At 55.2% G+C, this 27,990-nt stretch overlaps 1 long non-coding RNA gene across 1 annotated transcript; it reads left to right on the top strand.

The window, feature by feature from the left end:
- Window positions 1-779: 779 nt before the first annotated feature.
- Window positions 780-15,086, top strand: LOC309848144. Its single transcript, XR_014302854.1, has 2 exons — window positions 780-1,048; window positions 12,671-15,086. It is a non-coding gene; the product is annotated as an uncharacterized lncRNA (long non-coding RNA).
- The last annotated feature ends 12,904 nt before the right edge of the window (window positions 15,087-27,990 follow it).

Raw genomic sequence — 27,990 nt, 5'->3', positions numbered from 1 at the left:
TCTTTGAATTTGGGACTTGGAACCTTGGAGTCGAGTCACCTGAGTTCAGATCCTAGCTCTCGGGCATTTTCTCTCTGTGTGACTCAGGGAAGTTACTTAACCTCTCTGTACCTCAGATTCCTTCTCTCTAAAATGGCAACTACATTAGTACCTCCCTTGGCGGATCCTTAGCTGAGTGAAATGTTTCATGCAAGCAAAGTACTTTGACAGTACCCTGCACATACCAAGCGGTATGTAGGTTTTAGCTAAGATCCTCCCTGCTGTCTCCTCTCTCAGACCCCAACGTGGATGAAAACCGACACAGGTCAAATTGTCCTAGTTTTTACATGACTCATTATGGATTAACACATGCACCAAAAACACGCCTCGTAGGGTGATGGAGACCGGCCGACTCCGCAGGGCGAACGGTCGCGTCGCAGGTTTGCCTTGCGAATTCCCTCACATCCAGCCCGGAGACAGAAAACAGCCCAGCCTTTTCTCCATCTACAAACCGGTCTACTTCCTCTTCCCTTATGGAGGGCACAGGGCTGCACAGAATAGTACTTAAAAGAATAGAAAAGGCATTCCAGAATCCAGTGCTAATAAAATTACTCTAAAAGCATTTCTCCCCTGTTCGAAGTTAACTCGCTCCTAAAGATGATAAACTCTCCCGCTGCTGGTGGCCCTTTCAGGACGGGGGAGGCGAGAGAGCCTCTGTAGGAGTAGAGTCCAGCCTCCCGCCAGGGTCCTGTTTCCTAGGGGCTCTGAGGTAGTCTGGGCACCAGAAGTGCCAGTTCGGTCACTGGCAGGAGCCAAGCGCTGGGAGGCATTTAGAAGCCGTCTGTGTGCTGTTCTGGGGAAGGAAATGGGCAGCCTGCTGTCTTCTGACCTCCGGGGTTCCTCTTTATGGGCTTTCAAAAACAAAGGCTACAGGGAGAAGACAATACACTATTGACGGGTACCTGAGGAAAATGCTGGAATGTTTGGCTCATTTAAGCTGGACGAGGCCCAAATCCTGGAGGCTGTTCGGGAGATTGGACACTTGGAACAATATTCTGGCTTTTACTGGGTGAGTCACTCATGGGAGACAGAGAACCGTGTTGTTGGCGGTTTCGTTCTGACTTGACGACAGCTCATGCCTTTCTTCCTCACCCCCTTTATGCCGGCTCAAAAGAGCATTCAGTACCTGACGTGGAGAGAGGCCTGATTTCTCTTGATCTGCTCCTGGGAGACTCTCAGTAGAACTTTCTTTGGAGACGGGGACAAACTGTGGGGTGCTGAACGTTGCTTTGTGAATTACCAGGCCACCATTACTGTGGGAACGAGTCACGGGGCTTTGAAGGTTTGACATTCTGGAGTCCTTGCATGTGCAGCTGACCAGCAAAAGGAATGTTTCTCCCTCAGGGCCCTTTTGGAGCTGGGGACATTCCGAACCCCAGCGCTGGGGCCTGGGTTACTTTCTCTACCAACACAAGCTCAGATGAAGTCCTAGAGTCTGTGGGTGACAGGGCCACTCAGACGTCCTGCCCGGCTCTTACCGGTTTTCCCACGACAGCTCACTGCATCATTTACAAACTAGAGCATACATTCCAATGAATTACATCCTAAGAATTCAAGGTAGTCACGAATGGCCCATTTTGACCCAAACTGTCATGACGGTTCCACGCTGTGTGTCCAGGGCTACAGAGCACAACACAGGCATGACGAATGATGGGGCAACCTGAGTGTGTTCAGCATGAATTAATGTCCCAGGCAAGCCGTGATACGAAAAAAAACCAAAACCAAAAACCAAAACCAAAACAACAACAACAAAAAAAAAACAGTCACGGAATAATATAGTCCAAAAAATGGGGGGAAAAAGGAAAAATGAAAAACTGTTAAAAACCAGGGGCACCTGGGTGGCTCAGTCGTTAAGTGTCTGCCTTTGGCTCAGGTCATGATCCTGGGGTCCTGGGATCGAGCCCCACACTGGGCTTCCTGCTCAGCAGGAAGCCTGCTTCTCCCTCTCCCACTCCTCCTGCTGTGTTCCCTCTCTTTCTGTGTCTCTGTCAAATCAATAAATACAATCTTTAAAAAAAAAAAACAAAACTGTTAAAAACCAAATCAAGAAATTTCTGTTGAGAGGTGATATGGCAAAGTGGTCAACGGTGAGGGTCAAAGACAGACTGAGTCGGACCCTGTTCCACGGCTAGCTAGTCCTGGCCCTCTCTGAGCCTCAGTTTCTCTGTCTGTAAAATGGGGCTAATAGCGACACCCTCGGGGGATTGCCAGGTGTCATCTCGCAGGACCTGTTAAATAAAGAATCCGGCCTTTCCGAAGGATCCCACCACTGCTGCCTGGGGTTAACACCTCTTCACGGGGGCCGAGGGGGCGCAGGGGGACGGACCAGGAGGGCGAGATATCCTTCCCACCACATTCTACAAATTTTGGAACTTCCTAGCGTCAGCACGGGTGCGTGACATGTATACACTTCTAATAATAATTTAAAAAAGAAAATGAGTCATGCAGTTTGTAAAGGGTTAATGCACAAGACATTTTCAAGATGTCCCGGCCCACCGAGAGGCCATCCTGCAGGTTGCGGGGTTGGAGAGGGAGATGGAGCCCAGGGCAGCTCGGCCCCACGGGCAGGAGAGCCGGCCGCTGGACCTCTATCAGAGCTGGGTGGGGAGATGGCTTTCCTCCCGAGAGGCCCCTCTCCTGTTTCCTGGGGGCTTTGGGACTGAATGAAGGCCTTTAGCCAAGCAGGTTCCTTCCTGCCTGGTGCGATGAGCTGAGATTAAAGGCTCTGTTGACGCACAAAGGAATAGTTCCATCTGGAAAATTCCGTGGCATGGCGAGGCTCACCAGGCCTTTAACGCAGGGGTCTGGGAATTCCTGCGTGTTCACGAAGAGCTCGGAGCGGTGAGGTGGAAAGGGGCCTATTCGGTTGTGTGGTTAATTTTCATGGAGCGAGACCTACTACGTGCCAGGCCGCATTCTAGGCACCGAGGACAGGGCTGAGAGAGGAATAAATGAATGTGGGAGTTCTAGCTAGTTGTGAGTTCTACGAAGATGATCAAAAATTTGATGGGGTCAAGGGGACTGAGTGTAGGGCGTGGGGGAGCAAGCCCCCTTTCAGCCGAATGCCAAGGGAGCAGGGGCATTCTGGGCCGAGGGGAGGCGGGGGTGGGGGGCTTGGCAAGTTCTGGAAAGTGCAAGGAGGTCGGTGTGGCTGGAACCGGATGGTTTCGGGTGGGCTGGGGGGAAGCGGTGGGAATGAAAACTGGATTGGGAATGGGGTCTGTGACCAGGTCAAGATGAGGTCATTAGGGTGGGCATGAATCCCGTGTGACCGGCGTCTTTATGGGAAAGGTGGAGACACAGGAAAACGTCCTGTGCCAAAGAAGGCAGGGGTGGGCAGGACGCAGTCACAGCTAGAAATACCTAGGGGGCCACCAGAGTCTGCAAGAAGCAAGGAAGGTCCCTCCCCAACAGCCTCTGGGGGGAGTTCGGCCCCGCCAGGAGGTTGGCTTCAGGCCTCTAACCTCCAGAGCTGCGCTGGGCCACCCAGCTTGGGTATGGGTGGGGGTAGGAGGGGGGCTTTGTTATAACAGCCCCTAGGCTGCTAGCACATGCCCTTCAGCAGGGGAGGGTGCTAAGGGCCCGAGGGGTTCCACAACTGGCCACAGCCACACAGCTGGTCAAGGTCACAGTCAGGACTTGAACTTGGCCACCGCTCAGTGCCAATCCAGATCAACTGCCCCTTTGTCCCCATCTGTGCCCCCCCCCCGCCCCACCCCGCCCCGCTCTGCAGGGTTAGGGCTTCTCCCTGGCTCTGGGCATCTTGTCAAATGCAGGTTCTGGCTCAGTAGCTCGGGGGTGGGGGTGGGGGTGGGGGTGGCGGGCCTGGCTCCCACCCGAGGCCGACGCCGTGGGTCCTCCAACTGGGCTCTGAGCAGCAAAGCACTTGAGGATGACTTAGCTGTGACCCGGCCACCATCCACTTCTAGCTCCCAGACTGTTATTTTGTTCAGTATTCGTCCCTCAGGGACAATGACTCAGTCCAGCTCAGGGGTGAATCCCAATTAATTGAGCTGGGAGTCAGCAAACTGATTTTCTGTAGAGTCAGATAATAATTCTTTTAGGCTTCACGGACCAGACCATTTCTGCTGCAACTACTCCTCTCTGTCGTTGTAGCACAAACTCAGTCCTACGTTAAAAACAAAAAAGTGTATGGCTGTGCACTGATAAATCTTTATTGACAGAAACAGACTTGGGGCCAGACTTGCTGACCCTGGGTCTAAGCCAATTCATGACTGCCTATGTCCCTTGCCAGGGGTTCACGTGACCCAGCTGTTGCAATGAGATGTGAGGGGTCTCCACTGGGGGTTTCTGGGGAACCTTTCCTTGCTCTTTAAAAAGAGAAACATGGGGAGTTCGGGTAGCTCAGTCGGTGAAGCAGCTGCCTTCAGCTCAGGTCATGGTCTCAGCGTCTTAGCTCCCTGCTCAGCAGGGAATCTGCTTCTCCCTCTCTCTCTGCCCCTCCCCCCTGCTTGTGCCTTCTCTCTCTCACTCTCAAATAAATAAATAAAATATTCAAAAGAAAGAGAGGGAGAGAAACACGAGGAAGAGTTGACTGGCTCATCTTGGGCTGTCCTTTGTCCTGGTGGGATGTGATGACTGGATCCACTGCAGCCATTTTGGGACCTTGAGGGTGGGAGATGACAGGGAAGGACCCTGGTCCTGCCACCACCAGAGAGGAGCTGAATCAACCCACTCAGAAGGTCCTTCATCATAGGACTTCTTACAGAAAATATAAACCTGCATCATTATTAAAGGTGTTTGAATTGGAGTTTTTGGGTTATTTGCTGCCCAAGACATCTTGACTGATACAGCCTCCCTCAGGCGCCCCAGGCCGCTGAGCTGCTAGCCTCTCCTTCCCCAAGTTACAGTGCTCTTCCTTCGGCCATGTAGGCAGTGACCCATGCTGAACTGGGAGTCTAGAGATTTGGCTCCCTACCCTAAGTCCGTGTGACTTTGACCAAAACAGTGGCCTTCCATCTGCAAAAGGATGGCAACTCTACTGGTCAGACAGGTTTGCTGGGAGGTCCTGGGCAGGTAAAGTAGCCACAGGGAGGACAGTGACTCACACAGTCCGGGGTCCACCCACACATCCTGGCTCTCTGGCTCTCATCCGGCAGTTCCCGGTGCCTTGCTCCTAACTTCCTGCCCTCTTGCCTAGGTTCTGTGGCCCACTCTTGGGCTGCTGGAAGTGTTTTGGCTCCCTGCTCTAACTGCTTCGTGCATGTTAACTGATCTGGTCCTCCCAAGGCCTCTCCAGAGTGGGACCTGTTATCTCATACTGCAGAAGGGGAACCTGAAGACCAGAGAGCCTCAGTAACTCGTCCAGGGTCACGCAGCTTGTCTCACTCTAGTGCTCCTGTCGTAAGGCTGTTCTGTACTAGGCGATGGAGTTCTGGGGCCAGAAGTCCCGGGTTTGAACTCGAACTGTGACCCTGGGCAAGTTCTGTTGCCCCTTTGAACCTCAGTCTTTCATCTACCAAATGGGCTGCATGAGAATTAAGTGAGTAACATTTATATAGGGTAAGGACGCAAGACTCATCAGCAGGAATTCATTATTGTTGAGAGGGATGTCTCCGCGCCGGCTTTGCCCTGCTGGCGTGGTGAGTGGGTGAGGAGCTCTCAGGTCCCTGGGGGTCCCCTGTGGGAGGAGAAGGGAGAGCTGACCAGCTGTGCCCCAGCCCACCAGTGCCCAGGAGGGCAGGACGAGGCCCACGCAGAGGAAGGGCAGCCAGCCCCGTTGCCATGGCAGCAGCCTCCAGCACTTTCCCAGCTGTCTGAGGAGCCCGTGGGGTCTCCGCCCACCTCCTCTGCTGAGGGCAGCCAGGTGGCTGGGGAGCACGTGCTTGCGTGCGTGTGTGTGTGTGTGTGTGTGTGTGTGTGGCGGGGGGGGGGTGCTGCTTACGCACGGAGCGCCTCCTGGTTTGCAGCTGGGGCGGCTTCTGGTCCTAAGTGCACATCACTCAGGTATGACCCACGAGGGCGGCCACACAGGGAAACCTCAGGGCTGCCCCTGCGGCCCCATGAGCACGGAGAGTCTCCCACAGGCCAGAGCAGGTGGCCCCTGAGGCCGGCCAGGGGAGGGAAGCCCCCCATGCGCCAGTCCAGGAGGCAGGAGCGGGCGAGGTTTGAATCCAGCTTGTCACTATCTAGCTGGGTGGCCTTGGGCAACTTACTTTCTCTCTCCCGGGCTCAGTTTCATTGTCTAAGAGAAATAAATAACAGCCATGAAACGGGCCCCACAGAACCTGCCCTTTAAGGTCACTGTGGGGGACTTGCATCCCACAGGGGCTCTGCGCTGACCGGTCCCTAAGTGCAGCTCTGACCTCGTGAACACAGGCTGCGTGCTGGGGGCTGTGTTAAGCACTTTGGGCGCAAGCCCTGGAATCCTCCCTGGTCTGCGATGTTGTCCTGTCAGTGTTGCTCCTGTCTGACAAATAGGGAAACTGAGGCACGAGAGGGTTAAGCCCCAGCAAGGCCTCTGCTTCCCGCAGTCCTCCTCTGTTTCACTGAGTAGGGTTCCTCAGATAACACCCAGGACAGGCGCCGGCATTTACTGGGCACCTACTGAAGGCAGGCATGGTTCTGGCTACTGGGGTGGGTGCCGATGAACTGGGCAGGGCTGGGATCCTCAGAAAGCGGCACCAGACAGCTCAGAGGCCCCCAAGTTCTCTTCCTCCTCTAGGATTTCTTGATTCTGGCTTAAAGGGGGGTCGAGTGTACCCCACGACCTCTGTCTTGGAACGGCCAGCAACATACAGTCTGACGGCTCTTGGGGCCTCCGGTCTGTCTCTTCAGCCTGACGGCTCCTTTTGGGTAAATATAACGTCAAATCAAACTTCTAGTTCCCTGTCAAGTTGTTTATGCCCCCACCCCACTCCAGCCAGATGTCCCCTCCCTGCTCCTTCCCCAGGACCCTCAGGGTGGCAGGAGTCCTAGGGCCATCTTGGGGTCTCTGCTGGGCCGTGCCAGGGTGTGGCTGGTGTCTGTGCCCTGGGCATCCCAATGCCCCGGGAGCTGGGGTTCGTCCTGCCTGTTGGAGATCTCCGCTCCACTGAGAAACCCCCATCCTGTTTTGTGGAACTGAAATAATGGAGAGAAAGTGCTTTAGGAACCAGAACCCTGTCCTTGTGACTCATTTCTGTCCTACCTTCCCGGCGCGCCCAGTGTGGAGGGGCGGAAAAATGTGCGCCTGAAACTCTCCTCCTCCTCCCTTTTGTACTCCCCCTCCCCCCTCCCCCTCCCCCCTCCCGCTCCCTCCTCCCCCCTCCCCCTCCCCCTCCCTCCCCCCTTCCCTTCCCTCCTCTCTCCCTCCCCCTTCCTCCCCTTTCCTCCCTCTTCTCTCCCTCCCTTCACTCTCCCCCCCTTTCTCTCTCCCCCTCCTCCTCCCTCCCCCTTCTTTCCATCCCCCTCCCTCCCCCTTCATTCCCTCCCCCCTCCCTCCCAGCTTCCCCCCCCCCCTTCACTCTTCTCCTGGCTTTTACAAAAAAGAAATCCGGAGCTCAGAGCCGTGTTCCCGGTGGGGGTTCCGCCCCCATAGCGGGTGGCGGAGACCCCAGCAGACAGCTCAGCCCGCCCCGGAGCTGCCGGCCCGCGTGAGGAGGGAGTATTATTCTCTAACGGTGCGGTCACCCTCAGCACTTTGCATGTTCAAAGTGCTTCCTTGGCGCTAAATAATTAATTCTCCCCACGCTCCCGTGTGAGGGAATAAATAAATGTCACTTGTACGGGGTGACTAAGCCCGCAGGGCGCCAAGGCTGACAGCTTCAGGCGCGGAGGGGTCGGCTGGGGACAGCGAGCGGAGGCTCAGCCCTGGGCCCCAAGCTCGGGACAGCCCGGCCTCTCCTGTGCCTTCATCTTCCCCGTCGCGAAATGGGAACCATCCTGGGCTCCCGTCCCAGACTTACTGGGACAAGGTCAAATGCAGCCTCCCAAACGCGGGTGGAAGGTGGGCCAGAGGCTTCCTGCCCAGGGATGCCCATTGCACCCCCCCACCCCCACAACCCCAGGGGTCTCCTTCCCCAGACTCCTCCCCTCCTCACCCCTGCCCCGCCCAGCCCCCCCTGCTCCAGCCTAGGGGCCATGACTCCCCAGAGGGCCTTGAGCACACCGAGCCTGTCCATCTGGGGCTTTTCCCAGCTCTTCTCTTCCCCTGGGAGCCTGAGTGCTGGCTCCTCACTCCATCCAGGTCTCTGCTCCATGTCACTGCCTCCCAGAAGCCTTCCTTGACTGTCCCATATACAATGGGCAAATGGATAAGGATGTCATTGCCTCTCCCCTCACCCCTGCTCATCTGGCCCCCTGCCCTGGAGACCGCGAACTCTGTGAGGCCGGGGACCCTGTCCTGGCTCAGGAATGCATGCCTAGCGCCCAGCACACAGTAGCTGCTTAACCAATCGTTTCTTCATGGCCGTGTCCCAGGGCCTGGAATAGCTTGTGGCGCAGAGTAGGTGCTCAGTAAGCACTTGTTGGCTCGTGGATGCCATCAGCTGACACAGAGTAGATGTCTAATACGTATTTGTTTTGTTCATGGCAAGCATGAACAAATGTTTCATTTTCTTCTGGCACATAGTAGGTGCTCAACAAATATTTGTTCTGTTCGCTCTTGTATCTTTAGTGCCTAGCAGTTAATAGGCACTTGGTGTTAGTGGATAGGAGAAGGTGTGGATAAAGTCGGACAATGGGTTCTGCTCTCCCCCCCCCCCCCAAACCCAGACTCTTCCAGAACAGAGATGCCTACATTGTGCAGTCAGGGCCGCGACAGCTGCGGGCCCACCTCTGGCCAGCCCTGTGTGCATCGGTCATCTTGCTCTGAGGAGCACCTCCGGCCTCCCAGGCAGCACAGGGCTCCACCACGCTCCATCAGCTTGGAGGAGGCTCGCCCCCGCGCCAGGCCTGGCCACGCCGGGAGGGGGGTCCGCAGATGGCTAGCCATCTGGCCGCACAGAAGGCTGTCTGGGCTGGCGCCCCCGCACAGGCCCACGCTGTACTTCCTCTTCCTTTCTGTGCTGGGGGACCAGTGGGGGGACTCCAGGGCAGAGCCAGGGGTCCCTGTCCCCTCCCCAGACTTCTGGGTCTCATCCCCAGAATAGGTCACATGTGCACCTGGCCTCAGCGTCCAGGATGGACTGGGCTGTAGGGTCTCTAGAGGGGCGTGGCCAGGGCGTCGAGGGCGGGGCCAGGTGGGCAAACACAGGCGCCCTAATCCCCCCAGCCAGACAGCTGACTCTTCCTCCTCCCTGGGGTCAGCTGAGACCAGATGGTGCAGTTGTTGCCTCTCGCCCCAACCAGGTCTCACTGCAGCGACAGAGCCCGCAAAGGACGGGCAGGCAGGACCTGGGGACAGAGGACAGGAGCATGTCTGCATGTGCACCCACGTGTGTGGGAGTGTGTCTGCGTGTCCGCAGACGTCTGGAGGAAGATGGCATGTGGCAATTTCCCGGATCGTGCATTTGAGTGAGGCTCCGTCTGTGGTTGAGTTCATGGTGTGTGTGTGTGTGTGTGTGTGTGTGACTATCCCCGCGTGTGAGCATGTATACCCCTGACTGCGTGTGTGCCTATGTGGGACTGCGTGTGCTGTCCCCAGGGATATTTCTGCAGATTTTCCATTTGGGGGCAGGCCTCTGTGCAGGTCCGAGTGTGCACGGGATGGATTTGTGCACAGGCCAGTGGGCGGCCTGCCTGGGTGCGTGCTAGCCAGCACACGCAAGAAGCTGGTGTGTCTGGTCTATCTGCGTGCATCTATGTGTGTGTGTGTGCGCGTGTACCATGTACTGCATGCGTAGCCGTGACCTTATGGACGTGTAGGTGTGCATGAGTCTATGCTTGTGTATATTTGTATGTGTGGATGTGTATGTTTGCATTTAGGGAAGGGCTAATGTGTGTCTGCGCCCGTGTGTGTGTGCGAAGGGGGCTGGTGAATGTGTGGGTATACCTTCTTCGCAGCATGGACACTGGGGCCAGGTCACTTGGGTTCACATCCCAGGCCTGTCACTTACTGGAACACATGACTTTGGGCAAGTCACTTTAACACCTTGGACTGTGGTAGGGCAGCACAGCTCCTGTGGGAGCCCCAGGGATCTTGGGCTCTCCCTGGGGGTCAGAAGTGAGTTCAGGGAGTTAAGGAAGGTTTTCTTAAGAAATCAACATTTGAACTGGGTCTTGAAGGATGAGTAGGAGTTCAACGGTCAGAGGAAGTATAGAACCATCCAGGCAAAGGGCCCAGCATTTAAGGAGTCGGTGATTCTCCGCTGCTGTCTTCTCTTCCCTGGAAGCTGCCGGAAGCTTCTCTGCTGGTGTCTCACCCCTTTCCTGAAGTGCATTCTCCGCTTGGACCAGAACCCCTGCCTTCCTTAAGACCTTGCCCTTGGGCTAGCCCCTTGGCGTCTCTGTGCCCATCATCTCTGCTCTCCTGAGACGGTTGGGAGCTGGTTTCCTCCCTTGCCCTTCCTCATACAGACGAAGGTGACACCCAGCAAGGCACAGAGGTCTGCTTGAGGTCACCCAGTAGAGCCCGGAGCAGAACAGTTTCCCGATGCCTGGCCCAGGCTCTGTTAAGGGGTCCCAGTGGGGGTCTCCAGTTGGCAAAGCTTAGCTCAGACTTGAAGTGTAAACCCAGCCTGTCCTTTGATACACACGTGGTAGAAGTGATATTCAAATGTCATTAATAGAACACATTCATTTGGGCACCATTTGGCCGGTTCAGGAGACACAGCAGTGGCCACGGCAGAAGCAGCTCCCTTAGGAACTGGCAGCTCGGACCCCTGCCGTCTAGCCTGGCGGCCTCGAGGGTCCTCACCGGGGGGAGGTAGGAGGGTCAGAGTCGGAGAAATTGAGACATGGGAGCAGAGGGCCAAGCGATGTGGGGCCACCAGCCAAGGGAGGCAGGCAGCCTCTAGAAGTTGAAGAGGCAAGAAAACCTTCTCAGTCTGGCGCCTCCAGAAGGACCCCAGCCCTGCGGACACAGAGGGCTCAGACTCTGCGAGGCCCCATTCAGACTCCTGCCCTTGAGAAGCATGAGATTCATTTCGGTTGGCTGAAGCGGGTGTGTTTGTGCTCATCTGTCACAGCAGCAAGCGGCAAACTAAGACCTGCGATCATTTACATGTAAATGTAATGATGGGGCACCTGGGTGGCTCAGTGGGTTAAAGCCTCTGCCTTTGGCTCAGGTCATGATTCCATCGGGCTCTCTGCTTGGCAGGGAGCCTGCTTCCTCCTCTCTCTGTAATGAAATTGCAGATTTAGTTGTCTTCCCCCCTCCCCACACACATCAGCCACATTCCGAGGACCCTAAGCCACAAACGTCTGCCTTAGAACCCCAGAAACATTTTCTCAGAGATTTGGGAGGCCAAGCCCTGTAGGCAAGGTGGGAGTGGGGTCCTGCTCCCTTGGAGCCTTCCTGCCTCTTCCTGCCCATGGTGGCTGTGGCTTCCACCGTGTCCCCGGGGCATCACTCCAGTCTCTGCCACCGACCTCCCCTCTGGGCATCACCTTGTCCGAACTTCCCTCTTCTTATAAAGACACCTGCCATTGGATCGGGGTCCCCCAAATCCGGTGTGACCTCATTTTATCCTGTTCCATCTGCACAGACTCTATTTCCAAGTAAGGTCACACTCCCAGGTAGACATGACTTGGTTTCCGTTTGGGGGGAGGGGGTGGAGACACTATTCAACACAATACAGGCGTCAGCAATTATCCAGGGTCCTGGTGGGTGTAGACCTGTGCTCCTGGGAGGCAGGCTGGGTAATTAGGAGCACAGACAGAGGCTGGAGGTCCGGGTTCAAATTCCGGCTTCAACGCTAACTGGCTGTGTGACCATCAGGGAGGCTATTTAACCTCTCTGGGTCCTATGTGGGCAGGATAACAGCATCTCCCATTGCCTTGTAGGGCTGTCGAGCATTAATGAGATAGAGCCCAGAGCCTCTTGGAGTCACCACAGCACACAGCAAGTCCAGCCCTGAGCCCTTGCTATTATGGTAATTTATGATCTTGCCCAAATGGTTGGGAAGACCTGGGGTGATGCAGACGCAGCATTAAATAATGCTCAACAGCAAGAAAGTCGCTCCCTTTTTTTCTCTCCATTCTTCCGCCAACTTCAAGGCGGAAGGTCTCCGCGGGGTGCTGATGGGTCTCTGCGCCCGGCTAAGGCTGGCTCAGCTACCTTTTCAAGAAGACAGGAGAAAGTTCCTGTCTCAAAAAACCATCGGGCAGCAGGATGGAGACCAGGTTTCGGTGACCCCCCCCCCCACCCGCCCTGTGCAGTTTTGTTGTGTTTATTTTCACGCTCACCTTCCGTCTGGAGCAGGTGATATCGTCTTTCCGGTGAGGGGTGATCTGACCTTTCCTTCTGAAGTCATGGCTTCTCTTGAAGCCAAGAGAGAAATCCAGGGGTTGAAGTCACAGAATTGAGAAGATCCTAGTTCTGGCACGAGGGAGGCAGGATATCTCCCCCAGGGGACACGGCGGGGCGGGGGGTGGGGGTGGGGGGGGTGGGGGGTGGGGGGGTGGCACACAGGGTTGTATGCTGATGTCCCTTGTCCCGGGCAGGCAGCCACCTGGGCATTGAGGTCAAGCGTGGAATGTTTCCTTGTATGCGTCAGTGATTTGATTATCTGGATTATCTTTTGTGTAGACTCCGCCTGGGGACAGTTCACCTCCAGGCCCCTCTCCCTTCTTTTTGGAGGCGACCTGCCTGGAGTAGCTGGACCGGATGGGAACCAGGAAGTCCCACGGGACCCGAGTTAGGGGACGAAGGGCTGAACGGTGCTGAGAAACCGGGGAGCCTCCTACTCTCAGCAACAGGACATTGTCTTGGCCCGGTTTGTGGACGCCCTGAGCAAGTTCACCGTCAAAGGCTTAATGCGCTCCGTCTTTTCAGGAGGTGACAAGTTCCATTCACAAGTCAGTGAGAGCAGGCGGGGCCTGAGCTTCTGGAAGGGCCAGCACAGTGGAGGACAGTCTGTCCCCAAGGCTCAGGGGGCTGCCGCTTTGTCCTGGGAAAGTCATAGCAGGTGCCTGGCGGTGTGGCCAGGCCGGCTTCTGCCAGCAACCACCAGGCCGCGTGCAGCTCCAGGCGCTCGGGGACTCAGGCCCTCTCTTTGTCTGGGACAGACACGCACATCCAGGCATGCAGGCGTGTGACACTGGGCTGTGTTATCAGGCCACACTAGCCCCCGTGAGAGCCTCTGCCCGCAGTCCCACCACTTCCAGGATCTGTTGCTGTGTGACACGTCACCCCAAACCCACCCGCTCAGTGGTGCAGCACAACGGCCATGACTGTATTGTCCTGTCCCTGTTCTGGTGTTGATGGGGCTCAGCCCGGGGTTCCCGGGCGGGTCCCCCAGGCAGGCCCGGCTGCGGGGTGGCGGGGCTCAGGTCCGCTCCGGGATCGCCCGCCATGCACTCAATCTCACAACTCCTACAGCTGACGCTGGCTCTCCGCAGGGACCTCAGCCAGGGCTGTGGCCTCCACAGGTGGCTTGGGCTTCCTCATCGCACGGGGCCTCCAAGGAAATGTGTCCCAAGAGGATCAGGAGGAAGCTGCATGTCCTTCTGTCTTGTAGCCTTGGACGTTCCAGGACATGTCCTGGCCACGTGATGGCCCTTTACATTGTAAAGGGACTTTGTGAAAGGAGACAGCGGGGGGCTGCCTTGGAAAGTACACGGCCATCCCCACCTTTCTGGCCCGGACTCTTCCCGGCCTCTGATTCTGCAGACCTCCAGCAGGCACCTGCTGTGCGCGAGCTGCTTTCACGAATGCCGAGAACTCCCCTTTGCGGCGGATCTGTGATCTTCCTGTCCACAGGGGCAGGCTCTGAGGGTTGGAAGGTCAGAATTTTCTAAGCCTGGGGCCTCAGTGATGGATTCAGGGAGCATCAGGTGACCCAGTCTGGTCCAGTCAGAGGTAATCCCAGAACTGTGGCAGGTCCCGCTGGGAAGAGAGATTTCGGGAGGACTAACCGTGGAGTTCAGCTGGGTGTGCTGGGATGCCTTTTCCATCTGGAGGGCAAGGCCTGCCTGAAAACGAAGCCAACACAAACAAACACAACCACGAGACAGAAAGAAGCAGCACTGGAGGCTAGTGCTTGAGCCCCTGGATCCAGCCCCACCTGAGGCTGGCTCTACCCTTAGATTTTGTTGTTACCAAAGCCAATTACTTTCCTCTTTTAACTGAAGCCAGTTTGAGTTGGGGTTTCTATGATAACTATGACTCTAAGCTTACAAAGAGGCAGAAAACAGTTTTCCATGATGCTGTCCCTACAGATACCTGCTCACAGCTTCTCTCCTCACCGTTTTTGGTCTCTGTGCTTTGCGGGGGGCGGCCCCCTGACTGACACCAGGCCCTGTGTGTCACCCACAGGCACCTGAAATTTCATCACCAGGGCTTCACTCTTTGGGGTTCAACCTTCTTCAAATGATCGTTTTAAGATCTTGGTCCTCGGAGAGCAGAACTCAGTCACTCTGGCCCACGGGAAAGTTGGAGGAGGGCAGACAGAGCAGTGGGTAAGGAGTGACTGGGGACATTCTTGGGGACAGTCGGCTTGAAGCAGAGGTTGTGCCAAGTGAGGCGCGTGACGGGCGTCTGTCTCCAGCCTGTTGCAGACGCCGGTGGACCCCCGCTGGTGTGCGGACAGGACCCAGTCGTGTGGTTTTCCGCTGCATGGATGTACCACAGTTTACTTACCCACTCCCCTGAGGTAGGCTTCGGAGAGTTTCCAGGAAGCCCCTTTTTAAATGTTAGCAGATGGTGTCTTATGCTAAGTAGGAACCTCTGAGAAAGCCCTGGGGGATGGGCTAGCTGTATTTTATCTAGTGCACAGTACAAAAAAGGCGTAAGGTCGCCTGGCTGACTCAGTCTGTTGAGCATCTGCCTTTGGCTCAGGTCATGATCCCAGAGTCTCCCGATGGAGTCCCGCCTTGGGCTCCCCACTCAGCGGGGAGTCTGCTTCTTCCTCTCTCTGCCCCTCCCCCCTGCTTGTGTGCCCGTGCTCTCTCCCTCTCTCTGCCTCAAATAAATAAATAAAATCTTTTAAAAAACACAAAATAAATGCGTAAGTATTTAAAATCAAGATTATCCAGGAGGGGCGCTGTCCGGCTCAGGGGCTCACTCTGGCCCGGGGCTGTGCGAATCGCCACCGGGGGAAGCTGGCCTGCGAGGTGAGAACCTGCCTCCCGGCCTTGTAAGGGCCTGGAAGCTAAGCTCCCCTGGCCCCGCTGGCCTGGGGAGGACAACAGGCCTTCTGGAAGCTGCCCCGGCCCCCGCCCGCCCTCAGCTGGATGGAGACATTGAGCTCCACTCATTCTGCCTTCAAAGGGCTCCTGTCTGATCCGGGCTCCCGGGTGAACCCCAGCCAATCCCTCGCCCAGGAAAGCACACTGGGCCCTTGTTTAGCTGCTGGCCGCCCGCAGGAGGTCAGCCCAGCGGCCCAGCAGGAACCCTGGCGCGGCCTCACTGTGTGGCACTGGAGGCCGGCTCAGTGACCTGCCCCACCAGCTCCAGGCCCGCACAGAGCCCCGGGCGGCCTGGGAAGGAGGGAGGCCTCACACGGGCGACCCCGCGTGCCTGCGTCCGCGGCTAGTGGGAGGGCCTGGCGCTGAGCTCGGGGTGCAGCTCACCCCCCTGCTGGTCTCCAGCTTTCTTCCTCTTGGGGCATGACTGGCCCCTGCCCGCCCAGAACTCTTCTGTCCACCATTCCGTAACTCCAGACTGAGAAAGGATTCTCCTGGTAAGAAGCCAGTCTTGGGCCCCGCCCACGTTCGAGGGGAGAGGATGACACGGCCATCTGAACACCAGGAGATGCCAGGGACCGTACCGGGCGTCTCGGGGTCTGTCTACCACACTGCTCCTTCTCCACCACTGGGGGCCCCCAAAAGCTGTCGGAGTCCCTTCCCTGCCCCACTGTAGAGTCTCACCCGCTCCCGCGGCTGCAGCTGCCGCTCCCTGGTCAGACACTCGCACATTTTAATCTCCCCCCTTCCGAGGGGACTCTCCCGCTGTGTGCTTAATCCTGCCACCTGGATGTCTCCAAGGGACCCCAAAGGGTCTCAAGCCACTCTTTCCCACCTGCACTCCGGACCTCAGTCTCCGTGGGGCCGCGGGAGCGCACTTCTAGAGCATGTCTCTGGGCTCCTGGGCCTGGTGGGAGCTGCCCTGTGTGTGTGTGTGGGGGGCTCCCTGGAGCTGTGACAGCAGGTGCTCCCCCTTCCCCACCCCGAGTCTGGTCCCCCAGCACACTGGCTGCCTTCTCCAGGACACCATGGGGTGGGCCTGTCCTAGCCCCTGAAAGCCCAGACTCTCCTCCTGCTCCTGGGGGTGCCTTCTCAGGGGGCAGCATGCTGGCCCTGCGGCCAATTACAGACAGGTGAATGGACGGGCAGTGCTGATTCACGCTTGTCCCCCTGGGCCTGGAGGAAGCAGCAGACCTATGTGCCCAGCCTCCTACATTAATTTCAGACTTTGCTAAGAAGAGGCCTGGTAGGGGGAGGGCCAGAGATGGGCAGGAAGGAGAAACCGGACTGCGAGCTTGTCTACCCACCAGGAAACTCGCAGAAAAAAAAAAAAAAAAAAAAGAGTCCCAGGAAATTGCCTTGCGGGGAGGGAGAGAGAGGAGCCCAGTTCTATTCTCTGGTTTCTAATAGGAGGCAGGAAAAGAAAATCATTCTGCAAATTAGCAGTCCTCTCTCCACCGGGCTTTCTTCCTCCCGCTGCAAGCACAGAGGACGTGGTCCCTGTGTCCTGCTGCAGCGCCAGGGGCTCGTTAATTAAACGGATGAGCAGATGTCACCGTTCATTAGGCTTCCTGTGCAGGGTGACCGCGTGGCTCCCTCGGCAGACCCTGCCCGGCCTTGGCGCCCCCTGCTTAATTACACCGGGACCCCTCGAGGCCCCAGCCCTGGCCAAGAGCTGCACTTCCCCACAGCTTAGTGGGGTGGTAGTGCCCCCCCCATGTCCTTGTAAGTAGGGGCACCACAGCCAGACGCCAGGTGATGGAGACTTTTAATTTCCATCACGCTCGTCCATCGGAGCTCTGTCTGTTTTAAATCACTTTAACAGCAGATTAAAAATATATAAGCTGATATTAGAGGACATCCTCAGTGCCTTTATAAATACCTTAAATCAAAACTTTGGCTTAATTGCACTCGGGTGGTTAGAGGAGACTGGGTCTGGGAGGGGCTGGTGAGCCCTGGTGGGTAGGGGAGGGGCGGGGAGAGGGGAAGCTGTGAGGCGGGGAGTGTGTGGAGGAGGGAGGGTCCACACTGGACTCGGAGTTCAAAATATCCATCCAGGCAAGACATGGTGACGGAATCCCCTCCTTACCCTCCACCCTCCTCACCCCCACCCCTGTCCAGACCCCACCAGCAGGGGAGGTCTGCGGTGAACAAGTAATTGCACAAAATGACAACAACCGTTACGAAGCTCGTGCTATGTATGTGTCAGGCACTGTTTCAGGCACTTGGCTTATAGTATCTCATGTAATCCTCCTAACAGCTCTACGGGATGATCACTGCCTTCATTTTATAAATGCAGCTAAGAGGTTTGGAGGCTTGGTCAAGGTCACACTGTGCTTCAGTGAGAGAGCCAAGATTTGGACCCAGGCAGTCTGGCTCCAGAGTCTGTGGTCATTGTGCTTTCTGCCCGACTCTTGCAAAGTAACAAGAGTCAAGACAGGAAAGTTTCCAGGGAGAGATGCTGGGGGTGGGGAGCATAACTGAGGCTTGACTTCATCCAGGGGGCACAGAGGAGGCTTCCCAGAGCAGGGTTGTTTAACTGAGGACCTGATGGTGATGAGGAGAAAGGCACAATGAAATGGGAAGCAGGTGGCAAGGAAGAGGGAACAGCAAGTGCAAAGGCCCTGAGGTAGATGTTTGTTCGCTCTGTCTGAGAACACAGAGGTCAATGTGGCTGAGGCTAGACCAAGGTTTATGGGCAGATGGGATCAAAAAGAGACCTGTGGGCTGTCCCTGCTGGGAGGGCCACAACTGGACTCACTCCGTGGTACAGGGTGGGAGAAGAGTGGGAAAATCTCAGACCCCCACCCTTCTGCTTCCATGGAATGGGGCTCCAAACAGAAAGGCAGCTGAATTCTAGAAGATTCCAGAGAATTCTGTTTCTCACCCGTTGGAGCCTGCCGTGGGACCAGGAACAGCCATGACGAGGAATGTTGATCATGAGCATAGGTCTGGATGCCTGGCCTGTCTGAGGAGGAGGGACAGACGGTGGCCTGGGAGATGGCTGCCAGGGGTGGGCTCAGGAGCTGAGGCTGCCTTTGAAATGTCTCCGAATCCCAAAATGTCGGAGCCAAAACAACCTTCGCTTGTCCAGGCCAGGGCGAGGCAAGAACCTGAGCAACCTGGAATCTGTGGCCACCCCAGTTTCTTGCTCCCTCACGAATCCTCCTGGCAATCCTATTGGAGAGATCCACGGAGGCTGTGACCGCTTCTCTCCACCCCTGCCTTCAGACAAACTCCCTCCACCATCATCCTTTGCTTGGACTCACAGTCCTCCCTGGGGCCACACTCACCCCTACCGTCTTACTTCCACAGAGCAGCCGCAGGGATCCTGCTAAATCTTATGGCAATGTTGCTCTCCTCACACACCTGCAGTTGACTTCCCACCTCACTGGAGTAAAAGTCAGCTCTCATTTCGGTGGAAAAGGCCCGATACAATCTGGCCCCAAACCTTCCTTCGGGCATCCAGCTAAGCTCCTCCCACTCTGCCCCTTCCTCAGCTGTGTTCTCCCTGGCTGCTTGGCTCTGCCTGGGACACGCCAAACCTACCCCAGGGCCTTTGCATTGGCTGTGCCTGTTTTCCGGTACGCCCCTGAATTCCTGCCTCGTTCTCTTCTTTACATAGCTTTAACCTGAATGTCACCATTTCTGGGAGACCTGAGCCCCCCTATTTAAAATTACACCCATCTCCCATGCTCCCTCCCATAGACCCTGCTGCATTTCTCTTGGTAGCATTTATCCCTGCCTGATACAGCTTTTATTTAACTTTTTTATTTTGTGTATTGTCTACCATGGAGAGTAGAAGTGTCACAAAGGTGAGGAGTTGGGGTTTTTTTGGTTTTTTGGTTTTTTGGTTTTTTGGTGGTTTTTTTTGGTCTCCAGGGCTAAGGACAGCGCCTATCCCCATGCGGATGGAGTCTATATTTATGAATGAATAAATGCCACTTCCAGGGCAGATGTCTGTGACCAGACGAGGCAGCAGTCCACAAACACACGCTGTGCGGATGCCTCGCTAGCCCACACCACGCCCCTCCTGGCAATCCTCTGGTGCTGAGGACGGCGAGTGTTTCAGTGGGCACCCCTCTCCTCTTGGTGCCTCGCAGGGTCTCCCGCATTGACGGGAGGGGAGGTGGGAGGCACGCAGGTGCAGCTGGCCCACCTAGAACCTGTCCCCCTCGTTCTAGCTTTGGCATTTCCATTTTGCTCTGGGGACCATCTGTCTCCCAATTTCAGTCCAGGACAAGAAGGAGGGGTCCTATACACCCCAAGTTCCAGGGCCAGTCTGCTGAGTGCATTCTCTTGACCACAGTGGTTGGTTTGGGGATGGCCAGGTGACCTGACATGGACCAATGAGAGCCAGCCCTGGGACTTTTGTGCTGATTACTGGAGCAGAGACGCTTTGTCTCTGTGGAGCTGGCTAAACTAGAAGGATAGAAGCTAGGTGCTCCTGGGGGCGCTTCTGCCATCTTTTGGGGAAAGCTTGCAAAGGCAAACAGAACTGAGAGATGATGAGAAAGTGACTCTTAGCATATTTGAGTCCCTAGATCCAGCCATTCCTGAAGTCACCCTTCCCTAAAACTTTCCAGTTACATGACCCAGTAATTTCACTTCTCTGTTTATACCGGAGAGTGTTGGGGTTTCTGGCACTTGCCACCTAGAGTCAAGAGATTGCCATCTGCTATTCAATCTCCTCATCACTGGAAGACTGGCACATGGTTTAGAGGTTTCCCAGAACCTGCCATGGAACACAGGCTGACTCTCTCTGCCTTGAGACTTAGGTTCTCTTGCAGTTTAGCTGGTGAACTTGGGGCAGTCACTTGCCCTCCCAGAGGGGGTGCCAGCTTCATCACCTGGAACACAGAGTAATAACTGTGTTTGGTGTCCAGTGATGCTGGTAAATGGTCTTTATCACCTCAGCACTTATATACAACCCATGATGGCCTTGGGTCCTGCACTTCACCTCCCGTAACTCTTACCCCGAAGTAGTCACACTGGCTTTTCTTTTGGTTTCTCGAACACAACAAACTCATCCCCACCCTCAGGGCCTTTGCACTTGCCGTTCCCTCTGCCTGGAACAGTCTCCCCTGAAATGTAGACATGGCTGGATCCTACTTCATCTTCAAGGTTCAGTTCAAATGTTGCCTCCTTCAAGAAGTCCTCCCTGACCTTCCCTTAAGGTCCTCGCTTACCCCATCTTCCTATCTTATTCTCTTTCCAGTCCTTGTAATTTCTGAACTGTTTTGTGAAGTAACATCTGTCTCCTCTTACAAACCCACAAACGGTAAACACAGGGAGCTTGCCCTTCGCTGTGGGTTATAACCCAGAAGGCATACTGTAGATGCCCAGTGAATCTTCATGGACTGGCCATGTGACCTCAAGCTAGTCACTTGCCCTCTCAGAGGCCACCCTCTTTTTCTCATGAAGATGGCTCTGTAAGCCCTCAGATGATGTTGCAATCATATTGAAAAATAAGGGTTGCTTATTAGGTTCGGGGCAAGACCTTCCAACCTCCCTACAAACCCTCACCCCACCCCATCCCTAATCCAACCGTAAAGGAGTTTAGGCTTCAATCCAAGAGGGCTTCCTGGAGGAGGGGGCATTCTCTCCCCAGCTATATCAGCCCCTGGGGCTCCAAGGTAGCCTCCTTCTTTTCAAAACCTCCTCCTCCTCCCCTGTTTCCTTCCCAAAGTCCCGAGGCTTCTCGGCAAGCCCTCACCACTGTTACCGCACCCCCCCCCGGCCCCGCCCCCCGCAACCCTGAACATTTTCTTCAAGAATGCATCGGTCAAGGGCACGGCCTCCTCCCCCAGCGTCCCCCGCCCCCTTGCCTGGGGAATTAGACTCTGGGCCACGCCATCTGTCTGAAAACAATTAGCAATAAACGCCAGCACACTGGGGCTCCGGGTCACCGGGGGATGGAGCGGAGGGGGTTATAAATTCAGAAGGTTCCCAGCTGAATCAGCCTTCCTGTCCACGGGCCAAGAAAAAATCCTCCCGGCGGCCCAGCCCGGGGGAGAGAGCTTCCCGGCTGCCTCTTGCGGGATGCAGGATGCTGGATGTCGAGGAGGCTCTGGGGGAGTCTCACAAAGCCCCGGCCTCGGCTGGGGAGGCGGCGGGGACCATCTGGCGGAGTGCGGGACGCGTCCGGGCCAGACGGAGGAGCAGCCTTATTTGCTGTGTATTGTGTGTTCCGTTTCTGAAAACACTCCACGCACATGCTTCAAGTGCGTGGCTTGCAGCCAGCTGGGACCCGGGGTGGGGTACTTCCGAAGTGAGGGAGGAGGGGGCTGGGCCTGTCCTCAAAGTCCCCACCCACCCCACTGGCCCCGCCCCTTGGCGTCTTGCTCCACCGCCCTCCCCCCCTCGCTGCTCCCCCTCCTCTCCCGCCCGCCTCCCCCTCTCCCCGCCCTCCACCTTCCCCTCCGCCCCCCTCTCCTTGGCCTGGGTCTAACGTTCCCCTGTTCGGGCTCTCCAGCCTTGCTCAAATGTCACTTCCCCTTACAAGAGAAGGGGAGCCCACTGCCAAACTCTGCTGAGTTTATCTCCATGAGGTTGGCTCAGGGAGCTGTTTTTTAATTTTGGTAATTTGAATAAGTTGCTAGTGTATAAAAGCCAGGAGATTCTACATAAAAATCTGGATGTTCAGCTTCTTTTGAAAACTCCCCAAGTCTGGCCAGCCCATGCTGTCAGCATGACCACAGTGAGCCCCCGCTAGGTGGGGAGGAGGTGGGCGGCTGCCCCTTTAGTCTGCTCCCACTTTTCTGCTCCCATGTTCGCTCATTCATTCACTCATTCAAAAGCACTGGGACCTGTCACTGTGCCCGAGTCTTTGTGGCATTTAGACTCTCACAAGGGAGACAGACGCTAAACCCTAGACCAGTGCATATATAATATAATGTCACATGGTGATAAGTGTTACTAAGGAAATATATAGCAGGGAAAGGGAACGGGTGTGGGAGGGACTGCCAGGAAAGGCAGACCCATCAGGCCCAAGACAAAGAATGATGTTTTCTTGCTGAAAGGCACAGCAGGTACAAAGGCCCTGAGGCTCAAAACTGTTTAGTGTGTCTGAGGAGCAGCAAAAAGGCCAGTGTCGCTGGGGGGGAGGGAGTGAGGGGTGGCCGGGCCTCCTTTGGAATAGAGAATCCGGATAGACCAGGGTCTGGGGTACCTTGAGTGGAGCCTGTTGCTGCTTGAGACTCTGCGCAATGGACGCAATGAATCCTGGGAGATTTTCCCAACTTTGAGGACGCCAGGTGGTTCTTCCGGACCAGCTTCGGGTGGTCCTGGCTGGGGGTGGGGAAGGTGCAACCATTGGTAGTTAAAGCTCCAGTTGCCTGGGTTCTGAACCCCTCTCCCGCAGGGAGTCTCCCCATCTGCCAGTAACCGGAACCCACGTCAGGGGGCTGTTGTTCGATTAAGTGAAAATCTGTGTGCACATCGATGTAAAAAAATACCTACGCCAAATGTTTAGACAGGTGCCAGGCTCATACAAAGCGCTGTGTAACTTAGCGATTTCAGTTTAAGGAGCCAAGGAAAACGATTCTTTTAAGGGAGTGGCTCTCCAACATTTTGGGTTCTGGACGCTGCAAAGCTTGCAACTTACGGAGGACGCCAGAGAGGTCTTTGTGTGACGTGGGTCTTGTTATTGTGATTAGAGATTGAAATTAGTAAATTAGTAAAATTTTAAAACACGCATTAATTCATGTAAAAAGTGATAATATGCTCATTACATGTTAATGTCAAGAATGTATCCTTATTTAAAAAAACACCTTTCCCCTCCCCCCAAACGAAGAAGTCAATGAGAAGAGCGGCACTGTTTTACTCTTGGCTAAATCTCCTTCGTGCTCACGGTGGGCAAGGAGTTAGTTCCGAGTGTCTGCGTCTGCACCCTGTACCTTGTCTGTCATCTCTGCTGAGGAACAGGAAGGAAAGCCGGATCACCAACCAGTAAAGGGGGAGTTCAAACACTGAATGCCATGAACCCTAACGGGGGGCGGGGGCGGTGTGCAGGCCTTTGGGGGAACATCACATCTTTCCTTGGGAGGGGAAAGAGCTAGAGTCCCCTGCTGGTACCAGAAAGCCTCCATACTAATCATAATTTTCATACTGGCCCCCAGATCTGGGTCCCTCAGTTCTGGCTCTGTGTGGGTCAGTGAAGGTTCCCTCTGACGGCTGCCAATGCCCCAGTATGCCCCAGTATGCCCCAGTATGCCCGTGATTACACGGAGGACACTGAGCTTTCTGTCACCCAGCACAGAGTTGGGGGTGTGGGTGGCAGAGCCTGGGACGGCTTCCTGAGCCTGGGGGTGCCGCAGGGACAGCAGCAGGCAGAGCTGGGATGGTCCTGCTTCCCCAGCATGAGGCCTGTAGGGGGCTGGGTGGGCGCTGGTTGGAGGGGGGGCGGGAGAATCTAGGAGCTCAGGACCAGAGGGCTGCCCCTGAGAAGTGGGGAAGCATCTGCCGCTTGCCAGCAGCTCTCAGACCCCTGGTTTCTCTCTAGAGTGCGAGCCCCACATGGTTCTGAGAATGAAAACCCAGCTCATCTGCGCCCCCCCCCAGCAGGACTTTCACCAGGGCTCACTTGGGGCTCCTTTGTGTGATGACTCTTCATGCAAGCGTGCCCACGTGGGACACTCGCATCTTTGCTGCATCCCTAATGGTCTTTCCTTCCTTTACCAGACTTGGCAGCTCTGCCTGGGGTCTAGCATCTGTATCCCCAATCTACAGGAGATAAGACTGAGGCAGGGTGTCAAGTGCCTGTACCCAGGACACGTGCAATTCCCTGCTCCGCCATCACGAAGCAGGGGAACAAAGCATCTGGACAGAAATTCTTCCGGGAATAGAAAAGAAAGTCAAAACCCCAGTGTGGGATCGCTAACTGCCCCGGCTTGCTCTGCAACGAGCGGTTCTTGGGTTACGGGACGCCGGGTGCTATTCCTGGGACAGTCCTGAGTAAGTCAGGGTCTGCTACCCTATTTCCCATCCCACGTCTGGGAGGGTAGAGGAAAAGAGGGTTTTGAACAAAGCCCCAAAGTCCCCCATCCATGGGAGCCTTCCCTCCTTGGACCCCAGTGAAGCGGATCTTCTGGCCCCGAGAAGGGGTGGCAGGGTAGGCAGGTGGCCGCGGGGGCTCACGGGAACAGGCACAGCCGCTCGGGCCGGCCAGAATGACCTCATCTGCTTATCCCAGGATTTTAATAAGATGATTGTACCAGCCAGCGGGGGAGGCAGCCAAGGCCAAGAAGAAGGGGTCATTTCACACCTGTCTCACACCGGAGGGGTTGGCAGATGGACCTGGGTGACCTAGGGCGCTCGGCCTCCTGGCTGGGATCAATCCTTATACGACCAGATGATATGAAACCCTGCCTTGTTGAGCCCAAGGTCCTCTGGGGGCTGATAGCCAAGAAGCGAACATTGACACCAGTTTCCCCCTGGAATTCCCCGAAACACTGACCTTATTCACCATGCTCGCCACAACCACGTGCGGAGGAAACCAAAGGAGTGTATCTGGAGTCTGGGCTGCTCCTTCCCGGCTGTGTGTCCTTGGGCAACTTGCCTAGCCTCTCTGAACCTGTTTCCTCATCTGTACATAACAATGTGTTTAGTTGATATTCTTGTTACTTGGTTCAATCCCTCAATCCTTTGAGAAGGTCAAAGGAGAGAGATTGGATTGTTTGTTTTTTTTTTTTTTTTGGTTTTTGGTTTTTTTGTTTTGTTTTGTTTTGTTTTGTTTTGTTTTATGTCAGAATGGAGGTTCAGAGAGGTAAGAGTGGCTTGTTCAGAGTCCCAGAGCTCTAGGATGAACCTGGGATTTGAATATGACTTTGCAAAGCTAATGCCTATCTCCCCCACTAGCACACCTAGGCTGCCCGAGAAGGTGAGTAAAATGAAGACACACCATCAAGGAGATGATTACTTCTTGTTTCTCAAGCTGTGGCGTCTGGACCAGCAACATCAGGCTCATCTTGGTGTTTGCCAGAAATGTAGAGTCTCAGGCCCCACCAGAAACCAGGTGAATCTTGTCTTTCAACAGTCTCCCCAGATGACTGGTGTGCACAGTAAAGTTTGAGAAGCACTGGGCTAGATCGAGATTTCCTGGAGTATGTTCAGGGCAATGAGAGTAAATGTGATTAAAAGAAAAGCTACTGAGGGGAGGAGGGTTGTGCCCAAATCAATCTGAGAAGGACAAGATTAAACAAAGAGAGAATGCAGGCCTTATCAGGGCATTTAGTGTAGACCGATACCTTGTGTGTCTGGAGGAGATATATTGCAACAGTGCTTTTTAGAAATTCCTCGTGTTCTGCTGAATATGCTGGGGGAAACCCTGGGTCTTGGAGATCCGAATGATAAAATCACAGCTCCCATGTGTTTGGTACTTACTATGCACCAGGCCTGGGGCTCCTCTATACGGTAGTGTCTGACTTCCGTCCTCAAAGTGACCTCATAATTCAAGGTGCCTCCTGGAGCTCTAGCCATTGTGTCTGCATCCCAGCAGCAGGAAAGAGGAACGAGACCACTGTCCCCCCTGAGTCATCCTCCTTTGAGAAGTCTTCCTGGAAGTTCCACCGAACACTTCTGCCTTCATTCACTGGCCAGATTTAGCCACAAAGCAGGCCGGGAAAGGTCACCCAGCTCAAAACCAAAATAAAAATGTCCTTTTTAGTTTTTTTCTGCTCAGATAAGCTTGAGAAATGTTGATAAACATGAAGGGAAACAAGCTCCTTACTGTAGGACTGTCCGGGTGAATCAAGGAGCTACTGATAACAGAAGCCCTAGTTTAAATGGCTTCCTGGAGGGAAGTGTTATTATCTCATGATACACGAAGAGAGGGAGAAGGATGGTTGATTTGGTTGATTTGGCAACTCACTGTTGTCATTGAGGATCCGGGCTCTTTCTGTGTTTGTGTTCTGCCATCTTTAGGCTCATCCCCTCGTGGTACAAGATGGCTGCTGTTGATCCAGACATCCCGTCACAATGTTCAGAGGGCAGCAGAGTGAATATCCTTTCCTTGGGGCTATGGGTAGAGACAAGGAAAGCTTTCCCACAGCTACAGGACTTCCCCTATTGCTAGAATTTGCTGTGTGATGTCGCCTAGGCCAGTTGTGAACAAGGGAGGCCTGGGGGTGGGGCCAGGGTCCTCCCCATAATTGGCCTAAATCATTGCTGTCCACATGGGGCAGGAGTGGGACCAAGTTAGCACCTGGACAAAATCAAGGTTTGCCGGCAGGGAAGGGGAAGGGTTAATGAGGCAAAACCAACAAGGCTGGTCATAGAGACCACAGTTGTGCAAACACATTTTGTGTAATCCCAACCTGGAGGGAAGGTGCCCCGGCCGCCACCCGGAGAGCCAGCTCCTTGTGGGGAAGGGGTTGGACGGGGTGGGAGGCCAGCACACTTGGACCAAGTGGACTGGAGAACAGATTGCATGAGGTTAATGTTCTGCCCAAGCTGTGTGTTGGAAATGTGGTATTAAATACTTTTCTGATACCCAAAGCCCCATTTATTAAGGTGGAGGTGGAGAGCAGTGGCTGAGATCCCCCTCCAAGGAAGGGCCTTTTGCCCCAGCTTTGGGTGCCTCTGTTGGCAGATGGCCTCAGCTGTCAGCCCCTCTAGGACACCCCATGACTGCAGAGCCCTCTCCTCCGGGTCATGGCCCTCCTGGAACTCTCCTGATCTGATGACTCAGCACTTCTCAGCAGGGTAGGGGGTGGAGTTTTACACACACACACACACACACACACACACACACAGACCACCACCACCACCCCCTCCCCGGGGGACATTTGGCAGTGTCTGGAGACATTTCTGCTTGTCACAGCTGGGGAGGGAGTGACGCTGGCATCTGGTGGGTTGGGGCCAGGGATCTGCGCAGACAGCCCCCACAACAAAGGACGATCAGGCTGCAGCTGTCCTTGGTGCCCCGCTGGAGGAGACCCTGAGTGCTGATGAAGACAGGGATGAAACCCTGGCGGCTCGGCCCCCTGCGGGACCCTGAGAGGCCAGTCCAGCTCCAGAAACCCCCATGAGGGGGACGGCTGAGTCTCCCTCTGCCTCTCCCATGTCCTTTCCTGCCCTTCCACAAGGTGGATCTCAAGGGCACACCTTAATAGACTGTGCATTTCACCTCCCTCTCAGAGTCTGCACCTCTGGGGATGTGAACGGAGACAGTCGTTCTCCAGGAAAATTCTAGCAAGGTAAAAATCTGCTATGCATTCTGTAGGCAGTGAAAACTGCAAATCTCTGACTCCCAAGATAACTACTGTTCATCACCGGTGGATGTTCATCCTGAGTTTTTTTTTTTCTCTCCCCAGGCATCTGGTAGGTACCTGTTCTTTGTGCTGGCCAGCTTCCAAGCTCTTTCTGGTAACCAGGCCTGGCCTTGGGGATCACCATCTCCTATGCTCAGGCCACCACGTTTGCCAGGACCTGACTCCTTGCATCTCCCCTCTCCAATCCCCCTCCCCAGATGGGCAGAAGACCCAGGCCTGCCTAATCAGCACAGTCCTGCTTCTGACCTCTGTGATTGGTTCAGCAGTGGGCATGTGTTCCAAGCAAGGCAGGTGAGCGTCAGCCTGAGGAATCTGTTGGAAAAAAGAAGAATGCTTTCTGCTCTTGTTGCTTAGCAGGTAGAACAGAAACCTGGAGCTGCCTGGAGCCCCAGGTGGAGAGAGACTGCTTGAGAAGAAAGCCAGAACAGACACAAACTGAGCAGAGAGGTGG

Source organism: Mustela nivalis (assembly GCF_964662115.1).
Source record: "Mustela nivalis genome assembly, chromosome: 14".
Lineage (NCBI taxonomy): Eukaryota > Metazoa > Chordata > Mammalia > Carnivora > Mustelidae > Mustela > Mustela nivalis.
The sequence above is the reverse complement of the archived record's forward strand: the minus strand, read 5'-3'. Positions and strand labels throughout refer to the sequence as shown.